The following is a 7,555-nucleotide window of genomic DNA, read 5'->3' as shown; positions in this document are numbered from 1 at the left end:
ATGTAAGAGGGAGGTGAATTATCTGAAGACGAAGAATTACTGGGAGAGGGCAGGGAAGTGGCATTGGATTAATTGTTCTTTCAGAGGGCAACACATAGGCTGAATAGCTTTCTTCTGAGCTGTATCCATTCTTTGATTCCATGACAAATGAGGTGCTTGAGCGCAAGCTGTTGTTGTATGCCTCATGGTCAGTATGTCAGTGTGCTTTTAAGTGAGAAATCCATAGTATCAACATTATACCACAGGATGTGACTGATAAAGATCTCATACTTGATATTACCACAGATCTGTTGAAGTATGTTCCTCCAATGGAACTAAAGCTGAATATTAGCCTGGATATTTGTGTCTGAGGAATGTCATGTTTGTACGTAATAGTTGGAATAAATGTCAATTGGATTTTTCAATATCCACAACATCCAAATCCAGTTTACGTCAGGGGAATAACGTAGGTATTGCTTTATCCGGTAAAATACTTTGTTGGAAGTAAGCTCACATATTTGCCTCTAAAATTGCTTTTCGTCATCCATTGTCTGAGTTTCTCCTGTGATATGAGCAACTGTGTCTCAAGAATTTTATTGCGTTTTTGAAGGGGTGACTACGAAGGTTGGATCTACATGGACTTTAGCGAAATTGTTGACAGGTACTGCATAATGGGCGGCTAAGGTTAAATCTCATGGAATCCAGGGAAAGCTAGCCAATTGGATACAAAATTGGTTTCAAGGTTAAGGACAGAGGGTGGTGGTGGAGAGAGATAATAGGAACTGCCAATGCTGGAGAATCTGAGATAACAAGGTGTAGAGCTAGATGAACACAGCAGGCTGAGCAGCATCAGAGGAGCAGGAAAGCTAACATTTCAGGTCTGGACCCTTTTTCTGAAGAAGGGTCCAGACCCGAAACGTCAGCTTTCCTGCTCCTCTGATACAGTTCAGCCTGCTGTGTTCATCTAGCTCTACACCTTGTTATCTCTGGTGGTTGTAGAGGGCTGTTTATCAAACTGGAGGCCTGTGACCAGTGGTGTGCCACAGGGCTTGGTGCTGGGTCCACTATTATTCATCATTTATATAAACAGTTTAGGTGAGAATTTAAGAGGTATGGTTAGTAAGTTTGTGGATGACACCAAGATTGATGGTATAGTGGAAATGAAGAAGATTACCTGAGAATGCAGTGAGATCTCAGTCAAACTGGGCAGTGGGCTGAGGTATGGAAGGTGGAGTTTAATTCAACTAAATGTAAGGTGTTGCATTTTGATGGGTCAAACCAGGGCAGAATTTCCACAGTCAATGGTAGGGCCCTACGGAATATTACAGAACAAAGACATCTAAGGGTACAGGCTCATTGATTCTTGGAGTCACAGGTAGACAGAGTAGTGAAGAAGGCTTTCAGCTTGCATGCTTTCATTGTTCAGAGCATTGAGTATAAGAGTTGGGATGTCTTATTGCAGCTACACAAGACATTGGTAAAGCCACGTTACTTCAAAGAGTAATGTATACCGATTCCGATGAAGAGCGTAAACCTGAAACTTCAACTTCCCTGCTCCTCCAATGCTGCACTATATTGTCACTGAATCCAGCATCTGCAGTTCTTGCTATCTCCAAGTAATGTGTGCAGTGCTGGTCATCCTTCTATACAAACAATATTATCAAACTAGAAAAAATGAAAAGATTTACCAGGATGCTACTTGGACTGGAAGGTTTGAGACATTAGGAGAGGTTTGATACGCCAGATTTTTCTACCCTGGAGCATAGAAGACTTAGGGGTGACCATATAGAGGTCTGTAAAATCATGAGGAGCCTAGACGAGGTAGGTAGCCAACAGCTTTTCCCCATGGTAGGGGAGTCTAAAACTAGAGGGTATAGGTTAAAGGTGAGAAGAGAGATACAAAAGGGTCCAGAGGGACAATTTGTTGAGTGTTTGGAAGGGTTGCTTGAAGTAGTGGTGGAAGAGAGTACAATTTTGTCATTTAAGAAACATTCAGACAGGTACTTGCATGGGGTAAGTATGGAGGGAAATGGACTAAATGCAAGCAAGTGGGACCTAGTTATCAATGAGAACTAGGCAGCATGGGAGAATTGGGCTAAATGGCCTGTTTCCACTGTGTCAACCTCGACATCAGCCATTTCCTTGCCTGTTCTATCATCCAGGCCCCATTTGATGAGGAGGTGTACCCACTGAGGAGCTCTCAGTTTCACCTCCCAGAGCTTTTTAACATTACTGAGATCTTCTTCACTCATCTCATTAGATCTATGATATTCATTTGAATGATAGCTTGTTTTTGTAAGGTGCTGGCGATACATTTCCTTTCTACTTTGTTGAACTCTGTAAGTCATTCCACAAAACCACTCTGTTATATGTTAAATTTTTAAAATCTAGGCTACTAATCCCAGCCATTTCTTCCAATCCACAGGATTTGATCGTACATTACATATTCACTCCTGGTCCATTGACCATGATCTCCCATTGACATTTGGAGTTTCAGGATCGGTTAATTTTTTAACCTTTTATTCTCAAGGCTTGAAATGATACAAAATGATAACCTTTAATGGTGATAAGGGCTATATTTTATTCTATGTAAATGAACAGATGACTGAGTAGAGATATCAAATGTAATAACATTCTTATTGCATTCTTACAACCTCCTTGTTATAATGTCAGCTAGCTTGGCGACAGTTCTGCCATCAGTGCTGGTTTTTTATTGTTCTTTATTCATTCACAGATGAGGGCATCGCTGGCTAGGCAGCATTTATTGTCCATCCCTAATTACCCAGAAGGCAGTTAAGAGTCAACCACATTGCTTTGGGTCTAGAGTCACATGTAGGCCAGACCAGGTAAGGATGGCAGTTTCCTTCCCTAAAGAATGTTAGTGAACCAGATGGGTTTTTTTCTGACAATTGACAATGGATTCATGGTTTTCATTAAATTTTTAATTCCAAATATTCACTGAATTCAAATTCCACCATCGACTGTGGCGGGATTTGAACCCAGGTCCCCAGAGCATTATCTGGGTCTCTGGATTAACAGTCAGGCGATAACATCTGTACATGTGTGTACATTGTGAATCAACCCTTCTTTCCACCTCATTCTCAGGATGATCCAAACTCTCCCCTGACTGAACATTTCTGTCCCCTCTACTGAGCAAAATCTATGAAGATTCAATAGTACCTTGCAAAGTAATCAGCTCACCATCTTTGAATGGCTGAATGACGAAATATGCCTTTAGCCAAGTCCAGTTACTCATATCTCTGGCTTCCAATATTTAGGCTCTGAACAGCTCAGAAACATTTCAATGCTGAGTTTGATTAGCAGTCAAAAATGATAGGGGCCTTGTTACTCACCTGGTTTGGCTTGGCCCATCAAATCTGAGCTTTGAGATTTTGCAAAGGTGTTTATCGCTTTATTACCGCACAGGAAATGGACTTTTCACCGACTAGATTTATGCTAAAGTTTATCTTTGACCACTTATTTCTTTTTTTAACAACTTTTGGGCTAATAAAATATTTTGACACTAAAAAAAAGTTTCTCATCACTGTAAATATCAGAATATTATAATATATAATTTACTGGAAACATCATTATATCTAAGGATATCTTTATAATCAGCCATTTGTAGAACTTAAGTTAATTTTGTTAATTAGTCAGAAGACCTGACATACAGCTTTTCCAAAATTCTCATCCAAGATCAAGGTAACCTCCTGCTCTTACAGATTCAGGACTCCTTCGCATGCTCAGCACCAGTGAAGAACCATAAGAGAAAAGCACCAAGTGGTTCAGTATTACTACCAACACACTTGCCAACACACTTCTCACCAGAACACCATCAAAGCACCATTTTCGGCTTTGTTAGAAACATCAGCTCCAGGCTTCATCAGCTTTATCTAAAGACAGATGCAAAGACTGAGGCAGAGTCATGGATCTCCTGCAAAGTTATGATCACAGGAGGTCAAAGAGGCTAAATCATTCATGACAATCAGGAAGATGGCTGTCGTTATCAAAGTTCAGAACATTGTTTTTCAATACATTGTGTAATTCCTAAATTTATAATTGTTTTCAATTCTGCTACCAGGAACTGAAACCTTTCATTTCCTATCTTGCTCAAACAAATGTTTAAAATAGTTCTGATTTAACATGGTGCTATTCTTCTTCTGGTATTGCATGGAATATAAAGAATAAGAAGAGGTGACAGAATTAGAGACAAAACAAATATACTGTGGTATAGGCAGTCCCTTTGAATGGGCTCCGTTCTTGAGTATTCACAAGTTGATTTGTATGCAAGTTAGAGCACAATACAGGACAATAAATAGCTGTTCATATGTACAAGTTCATCAATTAGATGTTTATAAATGGAAAACCATCTATATTGGTAAGTAACAATAGAGGGTGCAGGGTAGAGACTGTCATGTCAAATTGCTGAATGTATAATACAACCAGGGCTAAATAAGTAACAAACTCTGTTAATGGCATGAAGCTCTTGAGTTATACAAATAAAGCATTTATTTCAAAGTGTTTTTGTCTAGTGTAATTTTTCTGGGGTGCCTCTGGTATTTATAACATTTTTTTAAACTCTGGTGCACATCCAAGCACTATGGCTTCCAAGAGCCCTGGTAAAATGGTAGTCACTGAGAATCGGAGAAAAAAAACTTTCCAATAGTTGAAGTCAAACCCGCACATAGGAAGATGGTTGTGATTGTTGGAGATCAATCATCTCATCCACAGAACATCTTTGCTGGAAGACCTAGACACAACTGTCTTCAGAGATCTTCCCTCCATTATAAGAGATGTGGGAACCATTGCTGATGAATGAAGTGTTCACGACTATTTGTAACTCCTCAGGCACAAAGATGCCTCAGGAGGGCAGGCTGATAATTGGCATGCAAAACTTGAGCCACAAGATGGGATTGCGAGTGGAGGGGTGTGGGGCAGGGAGCTGTAGAGCACCCTTGATTAGAAACAGAACTGGTCTAGCTGTTTAAATGCAGTGACTATAAGAGCAGATCAGAAGTTGGAAATTCTGTAGTGAGTGATTCATATCTTGGCTCCCCAAAGCCTACTTGCTATCTACAAGGCACAGATCTGTACAATGATAGAATACATTCACTTTTATTTATCACTGTTAGTGAGAGTGATTGACGGAGGACTGTATCAGTACGTACTGGAAACAAATTGGCTAAGCTATGGGGATACAGTGTGGGAACAGGACTGATATTGTTCTATAGTGAGTCAGTATTCATTCAGTGGATCAAGTGGCCTTCTTCTGTCTCATAGTGACTCTGACTCTATCCAGAACAAAGCAAACCACTTGATTGGCACATGTCTACCACCTTCATCATTCATTCCTTGCACAACTGAACCACAGTGACAGTGGTGTTTACCATCTGCAAAATGCACTACCTCAATAGAACCTTCCAAACCCCATAATCTCTATCACTAGGGGAACAAGGGCACCAGAGACAAAGGGCCAGCAAGTCTCCTCTAAGTCACCCACCATCCTGCCTCAAAACTATATTGATGTTCCTTCAGAGTTGCTGGGTCAAAATCTTGCAAATTTCTCCCTAACTGCAGTGTGGGTGTCCCTGCACCTTAACGACTATAACAATTTAAGAAGGTAGCTCACCACCACCTTCTCAAGAGTGATTAGGCATGGGTAATAAATGCTGGTACTGCCAGTAATACACACATTCCCTGAATTGGGTTAAAATAGTGACACTGTTATTCCATTTTAGGAATGAGACATGTCCTTTTTGTCTCCAGGCTTTTGTTAGAAAATTATCCCTTTATTTACTTATTGAATACTATATTTGCAGAGATTAAATCTAATGAATATTCCAATAATTACACTAATAACAATAATGAGAAAACAAAACTTCATTCATATTTTATTGAGATGGCAACCAATAACTAAATGCATAAAGTTCCAACAGTTCTGCTCTCTAATAGTTACCAATTTCCAACATTTCTCAAAATGATATGTATTTTACTGAAAATTCAATTTCTATACAATTATACAGGTAGTACAATTCAACGTGATTAGACAGTAACTGCAAGTCTATATAATGTGATATTCTCTTAGTAACTGCTTATTTTTTGCAGCCAAATCCATTAGACTAATGTTTTATGTACAGCGCTTGTCAAATATCAAGCCTGAAGCAGGCCTGACTAGCTCCAGATCCAGGTCCTGGGACTGCTTTCTTGCTCACTTGTTCCTAGAAAAATCATATAACTGAGATGTGATCAGGAACTTTCTATGTTTTTAGAATCAGCTGTAGACATATGGACAAAAACCAAAAGAACTGCAGATGCTGTAAATCAGGAACAAAAACAAAGTTGCTGGAAAAGCTCAGTAACTCTGCGTTCTAAGGAAGGGTCACTGCACCCGAAACTTTAACTCTGTTTTCTCCTCCACAGAGGCTGCCAGACCTGCTGAGCTTTTCCAGCAATTTTTTTTTTGTTGTAGACATATGGACAATATGTCACATCCTCCCCTCCCATTCCCTGGATGGCATGTCCATCCTGGGCCTCCATCAGTGTCACAATGACACCTCCTGGAAATTGGAGGAGCAGCACCTCACATTCTGCGTTGGGAGCCTACAACCAATGGTCTCAATGTGGATTTTACTAGCTTCAAAATCTCTCCAACCCCTCCCTTGAACTGTTCGGCTTCTCTTCCACCGATCCGCTCCACCCACCTCACTGACCAATCCCCACCACTACCCACCACTCACCTGTCACCATCCCACCCCAGCCCCAGCCCCACACCCTTCTCTACTTATTTCAGAGCCCCCTTCCCCTTCCCCATTTCTGAAGAAGGGTCCCGACCTGAAACGTCAGCATTTCTACTCGTCTGATGCTGCCTGGCCTGCTGTGTTCCTCCAGCTCCACACTTTGTTATTTCAGACTCCAGCATCGACAGTTCTTACTATATCTCTTGGGTGGTTGAGGTGTGTGAGTTTTAGGAGGCCTAACAACTATTAGAGATCTGCATCAATGACGCCATAAATGGAGGTGAGCCTTTTAAATTGCTGGCTTCAATATTAATCTGCCTCGGTGCCCATCTCTGATCTGTTATTGGAGGTGGCAGCCTTGTCTTCAGCCCACCTTCCAACTTGAAAGGTTTCAATTTCAGGTTAATGGACTAATTTTTAAAATTTAGGATTACAACATTGAGCAGTGGTGTCACCTACTCTTCCCAATTCAAAGTAGAAAATTTTGTTGGTATAAAATACAATCCACACATAACTTATAATTCATTATACATTTCACAACAGAAATGTCACAAGTATGGAGCTGAAGAACCAGAAAGATGAGAGACTCTCAGACTCCATCTTGCTTTTTCATTGTTGTGTTGCTTCTTCTTATTAAGTGGGGAGATCAAAATTGAGAGTGGCAGACCTTTTGATGTGATCCTTCCTTTGCCATTTTAACTTTTCCTTCAAAAATGTTGAAAATACTACCCAAGCTGATGACGCTGTTTAGCACGGTTGGAATAAACCTTTGCATCTACATCTGCTTGGCACAACTTGTCAGAAACGCTGTGGATTATATACATGCACATTTGCCTAAT

The 7,555-nt window shown here is 40.4% G+C and overlaps 1 protein-coding gene across 3 annotated transcripts in view; it reads right to left on the bottom strand.

Annotated features, from left to right (window-relative positions):
- Window positions 1–5,848: 5,848 nt before the first annotated feature.
- si:dkey-205h13.2 (uncharacterized) overlaps window positions 5,849–7,555 on the bottom strand; it is a 156,220-nt gene continuing 154,513 nt past the window's right edge. For all 3 annotated transcript variants that reach the window (XM_059638018.1, XM_059638017.1, XM_059638019.1), the window contains one exon: window positions 5,849–6,197. The gene's annotated coding sequence lies outside the window, so the exon portion shown is untranslated. The remainder of the gene's footprint in view (window positions 6,198–7,555) is intronic.

Source organism: Stegostoma tigrinum, chromosome 28 (genome assembly GCF_030684315.1).
Source record: "Stegostoma tigrinum isolate sSteTig4 chromosome 28, sSteTig4.hap1, whole genome shotgun sequence".
NCBI lineage: Eukaryota > Metazoa > Chordata > Chondrichthyes > Orectolobiformes > Stegostomatidae > Stegostoma > Stegostoma tigrinum.
This window is presented reverse-complemented; position numbering and strand designations above follow the sequence as displayed.